Source organism: Oncorhynchus gorbuscha, linkage group LG16, assembly GCF_021184085.1.
Source record: "Oncorhynchus gorbuscha isolate QuinsamMale2020 ecotype Even-year linkage group LG16, OgorEven_v1.0, whole genome shotgun sequence".
Taxonomy (NCBI): domain Eukaryota; kingdom Metazoa; phylum Chordata; class Actinopteri; order Salmoniformes; family Salmonidae; genus Oncorhynchus; species Oncorhynchus gorbuscha.
The window spans coordinates 4435265-4450747 of NC_060188.1; the positions used below are offsets into that span (position 1 = coordinate 4435265).

At 40.2% G+C, this 15483-nt stretch overlaps 1 pseudogene; it reads left to right on the forward strand.

Annotated features, from left to right (window-relative positions):
- Positions 1-10571: 10571 nt before the first annotated feature.
- Positions 10572-15483, forward strand: part of LOC123998897 — a 36603-nt pseudogene continuing 31691 nt past the window's right edge.

The window sequence follows — 15483 nt, forward strand, 5'->3', positions numbered from 1 at the left end:
GTGACAGTGTTTCCTATCTTCAGTGCAGTGGGCAGCAGGGAGGATGTGTTCTTATTCTCCATGGCCTTTACAGTGTTCCAGAACTTTTTGAGTTAGTGTTGCAGGAAGCAAATTTCTGCTTGAAAAAGCTAACCTTGGCTTTTCTAACTGCCTGTGTATAATGGTTTCTAGCTTCCCTGAACAGCTGCATATCACGGGGCTGTTCGATGCTAATGCAGAACTCCATAGGATGTTTTTGTGTTGGTTAAGGGCAGTCAGGTCTGGGGAGAACCAAGGGCTATATCTGTTCCTGGTTCTACATTTCTTGAACGGGGCATGCTTATTTAAGATGGTTAGGAAGGCATTTTTAAAAAAAATACCCAGGCATCCTCTACTGACGGGATGAAATCAATATCCTTCCAGGATACCCCGGCCAGGTCGATTAGAAAGGCCTGCTCGCTGAAGTGTTTCAGGGAGCGTTTGACAGTGATGAGTGGAGGTCGTTTGACCGCTGACCCATTACGGATGCAGGCAATGAGGCAGTGATCGCTGATGTATTTAGAGGGCAAGTTGGTTAGGATGATATCTATGAGGGTGCCCGTGTTTAAGGCTTTGGGGAGGTTCATTGATAATTTGTGTGAGATTGAGGGCATCACGTTTAGATTGTAGGATGGCTGGGGTGTTAAGCATGTTCCAGTTTAGGTCGCCTAGCAGCACGAGCTCGAAGATAGATGGGGGGCAATCAGTTCACATATGGTGTCCAGAGCACAGCTGGGGGCAGAGGGTGGTCTATAGCAGGCTTCAACCATGAGAGACGGGATCTAAAACAAAAATCCAGAAAATCACATTGAATGATTTTTAAGTAATTCATTTGCATTTTGAGACCCAGAGTTACTTCTGCTGCAGAGGATACGTTCATTAGAGTTACCAGCCTCAGAAATGGCTGCCCAAATAAATGCTTCACAGAGTTGCATGAACAGACACATCTCAATATCAACTGTTCAGAGGAGACTGTGTGAATCAGGCCTTCATGGTCGAATTGCTGCAAAGAAACCACTACTCAAGCACACCAATAAGAAGAAGAGACTTGCTTGGGCCAAGAAATACGAGCAATGGACATTAGACCGGTGGATATCTGTCCTTGGGTCTGATGAGTCCAAATTTGAGATTTTTGGATCCGAGCGTCATGTCTTTGTGAGACGAGGAGTAGATGAACAGATTATCTCCGCATGTGTGGTTCCCACCGTGAAGCATGGAGGAGGAGATGTGATGGTGTGCGGGTGCTTTGCTGTTGACAATGTCATGAATAAATAAATCAAAGTCACACTTAACCAGCATGGCTTCCACAGCATTCTACAGCTATATGCCATCCCATCTGGTTTGGGCTTAGTCCCACTGTCATTTGATTTTCAACAGGACAATGACCCAACACACCTCCAGGCTGTGTAAGAGCTATTTTACCAAGAAGGAGAGTGATGGAGTGCTGCATCAGATGACCTGGCCTACACAATCCCCCGACCTCAACCAAATCAAGATGGTTTGGGATGAGTTGGATCGCAGAGGTGAAGGGAAAGCGGCCTACAAGTTCTCAGCATATGTGGGAACGCCTACAAGACTGTTGGAAAAGGATTCCAGGTGAAGCTGTTTGAGAGAAAGCAAGGGTGGCAACTTTTGAAGAATCAAATATATATTTTGATTTAACACTTGTGGTTACTACATGATTCCATGTGTTTTTTAATAATTTTGATGTCTTTATTATTCTACAATGTAGAAAATAGTAAAAATAAAGAAAAACCCTTGAATGAGTAGGCGATTGCCCGCTCCCTCAGAGATCTGTGGCATTGTTGTGTGAACAAACTGCACATTTTCGAGTAGCCTTTTATTATCCCCAGCACAAGGTGCACCTGTGTAATAAGCAAGCTGTTCAATCAGCTTCTTGATATGCCTCACCTGTCAGGTGGATGGATTATCTTGGCAAAGAATAAATGTTGACTAACAGGGATGTAAAAAATTCTGCAATATTTTTTGTTCAGCTCATGAAACATCCAACACTTTACATGTTGCGTTTATATTTTTGTTTTTTGTTGTTACTATCAGTTTTAGGAACATTTACCCAAAATATGACATCAGCGATAATCAAAATGTTGAAAATCTGTGAATGTCTAAATAAGAAATTGGTCCAATTAAACAGCAATGTGTCGAACCCTTTCAACAACGGGGAGATGTTACTGATGTGCTTTGTATCTGCGACGTAAAAACACGTTTTGGTCTTCCACACAAAATTACTTCTTTGGTTATTTTATGTTTAAGGAAGTGTGTAGGTCACATTCTGTATCATACAGCTATGAAAGTTATATATTTAGAACCACCTGTTCAATTGGAATCTAGTGACGTCTGTGTCTTCAGTGTCCTAGAACTGTCTAGGTTTTTGTGTTCTGACTTGTAAAACAGGATGAATAAGTAATGTAAACATAGCAGTAATTACCAGGAATCTCTACATTTGTTTTAAAATCACACTAAGATTGTTCAAAACTGGCCTCAGGTTATTGAGAGATCTGATTTAGGATTTACCCTCGTAGCAAGGTTTTTTTATCATGTGGTTTCATTTGAGTCTCTATTTAAAAATAACACTATCTTTGGCAGGAGAAAGACCAGACTCAGAGGAACCAGAGCCAGGGACGTCCAAACCAGCAAGACGACACCACTGCTCCCAGTGTGAAAAGAGTTTTAAACAGAAAGCACAACTGAAAAAACATAAGAGAATACACACAGGAGAGAAATCTTACCACTGTTCCCAGTGTGGAAAGGGTTTCAACCAGTCAGGGATGCTGAAACAACATGAGAGAATACACACAGGAGAGAAGCCTTACCACTGTTCCCAGTGTGGAAAGAGTTTCAACCAGTCAGGGGATCTGAAACGACATGAGAGAATACACACATTAGAGAAGCCTTACCACTGCTCCCAATGTGGAAAGTGTTTCAACCATTCAGGGATCTGAAACGACATGAGAGAATACACACATTAGAGAAGCCTTACCACTGCTCCCAATGTGGAAAGTGTTTCAACCATTCGGGGGATCTGAAACGACATGAGAGAATACACACGGGAGAGAAGCCTTACCACTGCTCCCAATGTGGAAAGTGTTTCAACCATTCGGGGAGCTGAAACTACATGAGAGAATACACACAGGAGAGAAGCCTTACCACTGCTCCCAATGTGGAAAGTGTTTCAACCATTCAGGGAGCTGAAACTACATGAGAGAATACACACAGGAGAGAAGCCTTACCACTGCTCCCAATGTGGAAAGTGTTTCAACCATTCGGGGGATCTGAAACAACATGAGAGAATACACACAGGAGAGAAGCCTTACCACTGCTCCCAATGTGGAAAGTGTTTCAACCATTCGGGGGAGCTGAAACAACATGAGAGAATACACACAGGAGAGAAAGCCTTACCACTGCTCCCAATGTGGAAAGTGTTTCAACCAGAAGGAAACCTGAAACTACATGAGAGAATACACACAGGGCAGAAGCCTTTCCACTCCTCCCAGGGTGCAAAGCTTTGCCATTTAGGAAGCCTGAAAGAACACATTAGACTGCACACAGAGGAGAAGGCTTAGAAAAGCTCAGACTGTGGGAAAACATATTACTCATAACAGTCATTTATTAGAGAATCCACACAGGAGAGAGAAATTACTTCTCTTAGCGTGTATATTGATATTTCACATCACATTGACTTAATTCACCAGAGAACATACACAGTGCTCCCGTTGTCTTATATTGTTGACTGACAATGTGTTTACCTGTCTTTACCATATGTAATTAAATGGTACAGGGTATACTCAAACATATATTTGTTTGTTTTTATAAGAAAACATGAATTGAATATGGAATCTGTCAGTTTGAATATAAAGGAGATCAGGTTCCTTGTTTTAAATTGTCCTTTTTTAAACTCTGACTGTGTGTTTATCTGGGTGTGTCATTCCTCCAGCACTACAGATAATCAAGTGATATTTGGATGTGATTCATTAGTTGCATTGTTGACATTTGCATTGTTGGCCCACTGATGATTTAATGAAATGAAAATGTTCAGACTCTGTAATGGAAAACGTTAATTGTTTGTGTGTCCACATAACTGAGTATGTGACTAACCTTGTGAAACTGTCCTATTATAAGCTCCTGTTCTTGGGAGTATCATCCTGTGTTGCAAACCAATTTGCACCTGTGTCCTTGTATGAATAAAGTCCCTCCCAGGAACAGGAAACTATAAAGATATGTGCTCATCACTCAATATTTCAGGAATTCAGACTGTCTACACTGCACTGTGTAACTCTGTTATTCTCTCTGAGCTCAGAAATAAAGAATCTTGGTTTGACTTGGACTCCAGCAGATCCTTATTTTATAATATCCACCACAACTCTCCCACAGGATTGCTGTTTATTATTGTCTCAATGAAGAGTTCCTCTTTCGACTTTCCTGGGGGCATTTACAAGCCTCCCACTGGTTGAATAAACGTTTTTACCCGAATGATGAGATTATTATTTTATTTGTCAAATGGCAACCAAGCATCGATCATCATGTCACCAGAATATAAGAACCTCAAAATGTATTGGAAAGGAGCATCAAGCTCATCACGTGCACTTTCACCAACCTGTGAAGTTCATAACTTATTTCATCTGTAGCCTAATAAACTACATGGTTTCTCAAGTCATAGTGGGAGGACCACACAACATATCATCATGTGACTCCAAGTTAACTAAGATGTGATTGTTATCATTAAGGAGTTTCCACAGCCATTTCTCGCTTAGACATTTTTACTGACACAAATATACAAACAAATTGTCAAACAAAGTAACAAATCGTCTGTCGGCATTTATAAAAGTGTACAGGCATATCCTGTTTCCGTCATCCCGGTCATTACTTTTGAAATGGTTGGATCAATATCAATATCCACCTTCATGATGTGGATGAAGCCTGATTTGGAATGTCTGAGTAGTTCTATCTGATGTCATAATACACCCCTCTGATAGTGATACATTTGCTCCATTGTTTTTCCCACATGTCAGTTACATTTACATTTACATTTAAGTCTGATGTCAATACTCTCTTATCTCTGAGAGCGATACAAATTGCTCATTGTTTGACATCCAGTGGAACAACCACTTTACAATAGTGCATCTAAATATTTTAAGATTTATTTATCTATCCTAGGTATTCCTAGAGGTGGGGTTTCAATGTCTCCGGAAGGTAGTGATTGACTCCGCTGACATCTTAGGGTTTGTTCTTGGGGAAGATAGGAACAGTTATTAATCATTGTACTGTCTGGTAACACTGGCCAGTACTTATTTGGGTGTAATAAGAAGGTAGACTCTGAATACAAGCAATTGACCTGGAGCTTCAACTTTACCAGTCAAACTAGTTAGTACCAGAATAACATAGAACAATAGACTGCGCATGACCAGTTGTAGGGCACTTCATCCAAAGGGGACATCAGTAATTAACAGAACATAACAATCATAACCTGCGCCACTTCCTTTGAGCAACAATTACACTGCATGTTGTGACATGAACCTACAGGAACGGGCCAATGTTAGTTGAGAACGACAGTTTGTTGTCCAGATCACGCCAGCTCTGGGCACAATGTCATGATGGTCATGGAACGGGTGCTACTCCGTCTTGCCGAAAATCAGCTTGAGGTGGTGATCCGTCTGTCCACACTGAATGTTCAACATAGTCACTTCTAGCCGGCCTCCACCCAGTATCCTGCCCTGAACTTAGTCACTGTTACTAGCTGTCAACCACCCAGTACCCTGCCCTGAACTTAGTCACTGTTATAGCCGTCTACCACCCAGTACAGAGCCCTGAACTTAGTCACTGTTACTAGCCGTCTACCACCCAGTACCCTGCCCTGAACTTAGTCACTGTTACTAGCTGTCACCACCCAGGTAGGAACTTAGTCGAAATGAAGCGTGGGCCGCGCCGGAGTGCCCACTGGAGACTGGAGCCGTCTGACCACCCAGTACCCTGCCCTGAACTTAGTCACTGTTACTAGCTGTCAACCACCCAGTACCCTGCCCTGAACTTAGTCACTGTTACTAGCTGTCAACCACCCAGTACCCTGCCCTGAACTTTTGTTTCCCACTGTGATTTATATCTGACAGAGGGGCTTTAAATGACCCATGGTGACCCTTAGCCCTGAACTTAGTCATTGTTACATAGCTCCTCTAGCAACAATACACTGCAGCTTTGACATCAAGAAGAGAATGGGCTGATGGGTGGTGGTGGTACTCTGAAGGCTTAATAACTGAATGTTAAATAGTCAACTTCTAGCCAGCCTCACCCAGTACTCCACCCTGTATTCTAGTCAAGGCTCATCCTATATAACTACTACTGTACACACCTTTTATATTAATATACGGTCCATAATGTCTAGACACACCATCATATACATTTTAAACAAATTGTATATATTTATATTCCAGACTCTGACATTCCTCGTTCCACCATTTCAATATTTCTAAATCCTTAAAATAAATTGCAGGGAAAATCAGTAGGTCACACAAATGACTATTTCTAAACAAAGATAATAGACAAGTAGAATGGGAGAGGTTTCTTATACTATCTATACTTACTCAGTGAAGAGACTCCAGGGACGGTGATGAAGGCTGTAGGAATGAAGATCAGACAGTGAAGAGACTCCAGGGACGGTGATGAAGGCTGTAGGAATGAAGATCAGACAGTGAAGAGACTCCAGGGATGGTGATGAAGAATCAACCAGTAGAATCAAGATTAGACAGTCAGTGACTGGGATGGTTGAAGAGAATCAATGGTGATGAAGGCAGATTGATTCACAATCAATGTAAGAATTGACAGTCAAGAGATCAGGGATGGTGATGAAGGCTGTAGGAATGAGATGATTCACAGTCAGTGAAGAGAGAATCAACCAGATTGATTCACAGTCAGTGTTGTTGAGCAGAGAATCAACCAGATTGATTCACAGTCAGTGTTGTTGAGCAGAGAATCAACCAGATTGATTCACAGTCAGTGTTGTTGAGCAGAGAATCAACCAGATTGATTCACAGTCAGTGTTGTTGAGCAGAGAATCAACCAGATTGATTCACAGTCAGTGTTGTTGAGCAGAGAATCAACCAGATTGATTCACAGTCAGTGTTGTTGAGCAGAGAATCAACCAGATTGATTCACAGTCAGTGTTGTTGAGCAGAGAATCAACCAGATTGATTCACAGTCAGTGTTGTTGAGCAGAGAATCAACCAGATTGATTCACAGTCAGTGTTGTTGAGCAGAGAATCAACCAGGTAATCCATGTCCAAGTTATTCAGGTGCATAATAAAATGTTTTTATTCTATTCTTGTTATTCAACTAAAAAATGTTCTCTGAATGAAAACAAGCACATCTGTGAGCGTTATGCATTATTACATCGATTGACTGAATGATGAAGCTGACAGCTTTGTAGTAAAACAGGTTTGGAGTTAATTCCAATTCAATTCCAGTCAATTCAGGAAGTAAATCAAATTCCAATTCCAGCTCTTCATAATTGAAAACCATAGAAGGGAATTGGCATTTTCTATTGACTTCCTGAATGCTGAATGGCAGTGAGATGCCACCCTCCTTCTCACATCCAGCCTGTTCCTGATATTCTGCTCTACATACAACGCATTCGGGAGGTATTCTGACCTCTTGACTTGTTCCACATTTTGTTATGTTCGTCTTAATCTAAAATGGATTAAATTGGGATGTTTTCCTCATCAATCTACACACAACACCCCATAATGACAAAGCAAAGACAGGGTTTTAGAAATGTTTGCAAATGTATTTTATAATTAAAAACTGAAAAATAACATTTACATAAGTATTCAGACCCTTTACTCCGTACTTTGTTGAAGCAATTTGTAATTTGCAAATAAATTCATTAAAAATCCTACAATGTGATTTTCTGTATTTTTTCTTCTCATTTTGTCTGTCATAGATTAAGTGTACCTATGATGAAAATTACAGGCCTCTCTCATCTTTTTAAGTGGGAGAACAATTGGTGGCTGACTAAATACTTTTTTGCCCCACTGTATGTTAATCTCTAGGAGACAGAACAAGTCTCCTTCCTGAGCGGTATGACGGCTGTGTGGTCCCATGGTGTTTATACTTGCATACTGTTGTATGTAAAGATGAACATGGTATCTTCAGGCGTTTGGAAATTTCTCCAAAGGATGAACCAGACCTGTGGAGGTCTACAATAATTTTTCTGTGGTCTCGGGTGATTTCTTTTGATTTTCACATGATGTCAAGCAAAGAGGCACTGAGTGTGAAGGTAGGCCTTGAAATACATCCACAGGTACACCTCCAATTGACTCAAATTATATCAATTAGCCTATCAGAAGCTTTGAAAAACATGACATCATTTTCTGGCATTTTCCAAGCTGTTTAAAGGCAAAGTCAACATAGTGTATGTAAACTTCTGACCCACTGGAATTGTGATACAGTAAATTATAAGTGAAATAATCTGTCTGTAAACAATTGTTGGAAAAATGACTTTTGTCATGCACAAAGTAGATGTCCTAACCGACTTGCCAAAACTATAGTTTGTGAACAAGACATTTGTGGAGTGGTTGAAAACTGAGTTTTAATGACTTCAACCTAAGTGAATGTAAACATCCCTTGTATAGCCTCCACATTGACTCTGTACTGGTACCTCCTGTATATAGCCTCCACATTAACTCTGTACTGGTACCTCCTGTATATAGCCTCCACATTAACTCTGTACTGGTACCTCCTGTATATAGCCTCCACATTGACTCTGTACTGGTACCTCCTGTATATAGCCTCCACATTAACTCTGTACTGGTACCTCCTGTATATAGCCTCCACATTAACTCTGTACTGGTACCTCCTGTATATAGCCTCCACATTGACTCTGTACTGGTACCTCCTGTATATAGCCTCCACATTAACTCTGTACTGGTACCCCCTGTATATGTGTCACTGTCTGTCATCGCAAAATTTTCTCTCGACCTGTGTGAACCTATATTCTAAACTTTCATTCATAGGCTAGGTTGCTACCTCATGATGGGTATAGGGACAATTAGAGTATCATGTAGTAGCCTAAACCTATTGCTGTTACATTGAACAGGGTGAGGGACATATGAATGACAGTCGTCCAATATGCTGTAATAGAATTAAGGCCATGCTCATGGAAAAACAAATCGTCCTGCCTCATCTTAAACGGCACTGACCACCACTGTTTGGGTGGTGGACCACTCTTGGTACACATGGGAAACTGTTGAGCTGAAAAACCCAGCAGCGTTGCAGTTCTTGACACAAACCGGTGCACCTGGCACCTACTACCATACCCCGTGCAAAGTCACTTAAATATTTTGTCTTCCCCATTAACTCTCTAAATGGCACACATGCACAATCCATGTCTCATGTCTCAAGGCTTAAAAATCCTTATTTAACCTGTCTCCCCCCTTCATCTACACAGATTGAAGTGGATTTAATTGGTGACATCAGTAAGGGGTCATAGCTTTAGCCTGGATTCACCTAGTCTTTCTAAGTCATGGAAGGAGCAGCTGTTCTTAATGTTTTGTCTACCCAGTGTATAGCACTACAGATAATCAAGTGCTATTTGCATGTGATGCGTTTGTTCTGTTGTTTACAGGATGATTTGTATCTTATAGAGCGTGGCTTTAAGGGAATAGTATGGTCACATGTAGATAAAAAAGAATGTGAAAAATTAACAGAGAAAATGTATATCAACACACTACCTATTCATATAAGTATTTATTAATCATCTACATTTTCATATTGAGCTTCTACGTCTGTGTACAGGAACGTATTCAGCTTATTATTAAATAATTATGCGTTCTTTCCAACACATGGTCCTTCTGTAGCTCAGTTGGTAGAGCATGGCGCTGTAACGCCAGGGTATTTGGAAGAGAAAATGTATCAGCTTATTATTAAATAATTATGACGTTCTTTCCAATACAAAAAGTGTTGTCACTATTGTTTCCAAACTGCGTTACCCACTCCAGCCAGCAGATGGCGATGAGCGTCTTTCAGTTGTCTCTTCTTGCGTGACGTATAATGGACTGGACGGACGCTTCTTCAGGAACAACAAGGCGGATACTCTTTCAACCACCTGGGTCGCTTGCTAGCCAACATAAAAGTGAAAGATTGACGCTTTAGACCATCTTAATGTACATTATCTAATCTCAGTGTTTTAAACACAGTTCTGTTGACGTATTAACTGGTTAACTGTAACCTAATTTGCAAACGATTTATGCTGAGCCTAGCACTAGGCTATTCGCTAATGCTAACTAGCTAGCTAACATCCCTGACCATGAGCTCATTAAACTACTCATCCCTGCTAATGAAGAGGAGGTCTGCTGTTTTAATGAAAGCTAACCTCAGTGTTTTAAACATTTGAAGTATCAACTGGTTCAATTTGAAACGTGTTAAAGATTGAACTGAGCCTAGCACTAGGCTAGAAAGAATGCTATTTAGCTAGAACATCCCTGAAAATGGAGGAAACTAGGCTGTTATAGTGAAGAAGAAGATGCTGTTATAGTGAGAAAGAACATTTCAGAATGAAAAAGGAGGAAGAGGAGGCTGTTATAGTGAAAGAAGAGAAAGAACCGTTTAGAGAGGAAGAGGATGCTATCTCAATAAAGGTGAAGGAGGAGACAGAATATCAGATTAACACCAGTGAGTACTGTCTTAAACAGGGACACAAATTGTTGAACTAATGTGCGGTTTTAAAGTGTTATTCTACTGAAGTTCTACACTTGAATATGTTGTTCAGTACTGTAGGAATTGTTAAAGGGTCGATCTGCCATTGGTTCATATATTTTAGGGACTTTTCAATTCGATGTATTGAATTCTCCATGTGGTCTACATTAAAGTTCCCCTCATCTAGTATAACAGGCTTTTAAAATTCAATATTGAAGCATAATTTCTACTTAAAATATCAAAGGGACATATTCATGCCTCTTGTAAGACCCTATGATTTTATGAGACGGTTATAAGTTTACTACTCATTTTGATGTTCTCATTAACACAGGAGAGAGACATGACTATGGTGGATCCTCTGGGGAGCCTCAACAACATCCTGATGCTGACGAGGCAGAGAAGAGTCTCTCCAGACCAGAACACCAGATGGTACAGCTTGGTCTGGTCTAGCATACAGCTTTCTCTCTCTGGGTCTGGGTTTCTGTAAAGCACTTTATGACAACAGTGACATCAGCATCCATAATGATGTGCGTCTGTGTCCCCTCTTTATGGTTACCAGGACAACACTAGCCCTTCCTCCCTCCCGGAGTCCCTGTATCGTGCCTCTCCCGGTAGCACCTTACTGCTGGGTATGAAGAGGTTGTCTGTGCTGCTGGTGGACTGCAGGAAAACAACGGGGCTGAGTGGAACTGTGAGAGGAGGAGAAGAGAAGAAAGGATCAGATTTGACACATCAAAGTAAGTGCTGTAGTTTAGTTTGAACAAATACAATAGATCTGCCCACCGGTATCTGTTACCAGGACAACCAGCAGAGTTCTGTTAGTTGACAGGAAGATAGACTGGTGTATATGGATGTTATGAATATCATAACACTGAAAAAGGATTCTGCCAATGAAAAGAGAGAAACCAATAGACCATATAAAACCTTGATGAAAGTTAGCTTTGGAGAGAAAGTTTCAAGATGATCCAATGTAAGGTGCTTTTTTTACAAAAACTTTTCCTTAAAACATTATGGATGTTACATTGCCTGTCCCAGTCAAACCCCCTATCTTTACAAGACTGTAGAACAGGCAAACTAAACTCAAGACTTTGGTAATTAATTAACTAGTACTGAAGAAAAGCTGTGATCAGGCTGCCCACTCAAACAAAAGCTTCAAACTGTAACCAGTGCTGGCGACCTGGTTCAGGTTATCAATCAACCTACCAGGGTAGTGACAAACAGTAGAGGAATGAAATCATCAACATGGTTTGATCATATCTTTACTAATGCTGCATAAATGGGTTTTAAAGCAGTATCCAGATCCATCAGATGTAGTGATCACAATATAGGAGCCATGTCTAGGAAAACCACCGTTCCAAAGGCTGGGACTAATATTGTGTATAAGAGGTCATACAATTTTATGTAGTGATTCCTATGTTATTGATGTAAATAATATTTGTTGGTCTGTGGTGTGTAATGATGAGCAACCAGACGCTGCCCTTGACACATTTGAAGCTGCTTATCCCAGTTACTAATAAGCAGCACCCATTAAGAAAATGACTGTAAAAACTGTTAAAAATTGTTAAAAAATGGTATTATGAAGAGGGAGGCAAAAGAGATGGCAAATAGGTCTGGCTGTATAACTGATTGATGAAATTGAGAATCATAAAACTGAATAAAAAGAAGAAACAATGAACCAAAGATAAATGATGAAGAATGAAACTTATTGCTCAATGAAAGCAAAACAGATGGCATATAGGTCTGGCTGAATAACTGATTGGCAAACGGGGAGGGGAGCCATTGCAAATTGAGAAATCATTTGACTAAACTGAATATAAACACTAACTACACTATGAAACAAAGATAAATGACATGAAGAATGACAGTAAAAATCTTTGGAGCATCTTCAATGAAATTTTGCGCAAATAAAATCAACAATGACAAGTCACTGGTGTCTGACAGCGTGGATGGAAAATTGAGGATAATAGCAGAAGAAGATATTGCCATTCCTATTTGCCTTGTCTTTAATTTAAGCCTACTAGAAAGTGTGTGCCCTCAGGCCTGGAGGGAAGCTAAAGTCATTCCACTACCCAAGAATAGTAAAGCTCCCTTTACTGGCTTAAATAGCCGACCAATCAGCCTTAAATAGCACCAATCAGCCTGTTACCAACCATTACAATTTTGGAAAAAATATATTTGACCTGATACAAAGTAAACAAATATAGACGTTCAGCTTATAGGGAAGTTCATTCAACTAGCACAGCACTTACAAATGACTGATTGGCTGAGAGACATTGATGATAAAAATGGCTTTACACCTCCTGCTATATTGTGGATAAAGAGTTTTTCTTTTAAAATATAACCTTTATTTAACTAGGCAAGTCAGTTATAAACAAATTCTTTTTTTCAATGATGGCCTAGGACTGCCTTGTTCAGGGGCAGAACGACAGAGTTTTTTACCTTGTCAGCTCAGGGTTTCGATCCAGCAATCTTTCGGTTACTGGCCTACCGCTCTAACCACTAGGCTACCTGCCGCCCCAGAGCTACCTGTCTAACAGAACACAGAGAGTGTTCTTTAATGGAAGCCTGTACAACAAAATCAAGTTTGAATCAGGAATTCCCCTGGGCAGCTGTTTGGCACCTACTTTTTAAAATCTTTACCAACAACATGCCAATGACATTTGAGTAAAGCCAGTGAGTCTATGTATGCGTTGACTCAACACTGTACTAGTCAGCTACTACATCGACTGAAATGACTTCAACACTTAACATAGAGCTGCAGTTAGTATCAGAATGGGTGTCAAGGAATAAGTTAGTCCTAAATATTTCTGATTACCTTAAAACCTCTTGGTGTTAGGGGGCACTATTTTCATTTTTGGAAAAAAACGTCCCCGTTTTAAACGGGATATTTTGTCAGTAAAAGATACTAGAATATGCATATAATTGACAGCTTTGGATAGAAAACACTCTAACGTTTCCAAAACTGTAAAGATATTGTCTGTGAGTATAACAGAACTGATGTTGCAGGCGAAAGCCTGAGAAAAATCCAATCCGGAAGTGCCCCAGGTTTTGAAAGCGCTGTGTTCCAATGACTCCCTATATGGCTTTGAATGTACCATCAACAAGCTTATGCTTTCTACGTATTCCCCAAGGTGTCTACAGCATTGTGACGTAGTTTTACGCATTTCTATTGAAGAATAGCCGTATGGGGGCACATTGCGTAAGTGGTCACATGGTGGCTCCGAGAGAGATTCTCGCGTAAAGTGCAGAGGTAGCCATTACTCCAATCGGTCCTTGAGAAAAAGGAATTGTCCCGACGGATATATTATCAAATAGATATTAGAAAAACACCTTGAGGATTGATTCTAAACAACGTTTGCCATGTTTTTGTCGATATTATGGAGCTAATTTGGAATATTTTTCGGAGTTGTGACTGCAATTTCCGGGCGATTTCTCAGCCAAACGTGAAGAACAGAGCTATTTCGCCTACAAAAATAATATTTTGGGAAAAAATGAACTTTGGCTGTCTACCTGGGAGTCTCGTGAGTGAAAACATCCGAAGTTCAAAGGTAAACGATTTAATTTGATTGCTTTTCTGATTTTCGTGACAAGTTTGCCTGCTGCTAGCAAGGCATAATGCTATGCTAGGCTATGATAAACTTACACAGACGCTTGTCTAGCGTTGGCTGTAAAGCATATTTTGAAAATCTGAGATGACAGGGTGATTAACAAAAGGCTAAGCTATGTTCCAATATATTTCACTTGTGATTTTCATGAATAGGAATATTTTCTAGGAAGATTTATGTCCGTTGCGTTATGCTAATTAGTGTCAGATGATGGTAACGGTCCCGTTCACGGGCTGGGTGTCACTACAGGTTAAGTTACATGGCCTACTATGCTAATTCTGTAGCGGTATTGTTAGAGAGGGCTAAATAAATATTTTGTTGGTGCGCCAGGCAGGTATTAACCCTAGTTATTAAACTTAGTTATTACCTATTATAACATTATTATTATAAAATATTATTAAAACCGAAAGGATGAGAGTAGAATAGATAGAGTAGCGCTTCCAGACACATTCTAAACAGGATGTCTTAAAGGAGGACTGTAGCATTCTAAAAAGGAGGACTGATGATGTCTTAAAGGAGGACTGTAGCATCTAATGATGAAACATTATGGAGTCTTAAAGGAGGACTGTAGCATCTAATGATGAAACATTATGGAGTCTTAAGCTTTAATTTGTGGCATTGCACTTGTGAATGCATGAAAGTTAAATATTTCAAAAAAATATATATATATATTTTGCACTCTGCAATTTCACCGGATTTTGTTGAAATGTTCCGCTAGCGGAATCCCTAGCCATAACAGGTTTTAATGTGTTTGAGCCAATCAGTTGTGTTGTGACAAGGTAGGGGTGGTATACAGAAGATAGCCCTATTGGGTAAAAGACAAAGTCCATATTATGTCAAGAGCAGCTCAAATAAGCAAAGAGAAACAACAGTCCATCATTACTTTAAGGACCACCACAAGAATGGAAGTTCCAGAGTTACTTCTGATGCATAAGTTCATTAGAGTTACCAGCCTTAGAAATTGCAGCCCAAATAAATGCTTCACAAAGTTCAAGTAACAGACACATCTCAACATCATCGGTTCAGAGGAGACTGCGTGAATCAGGCCTTCATGGTCCAATTGCTGCAAGGAAACCACTACTAAAGGACACCAATAAGAAGAAGAGACTTGCTTGGGCCAAGAAACACGAGCAATGGACATTAGACCGGTGGATATCTG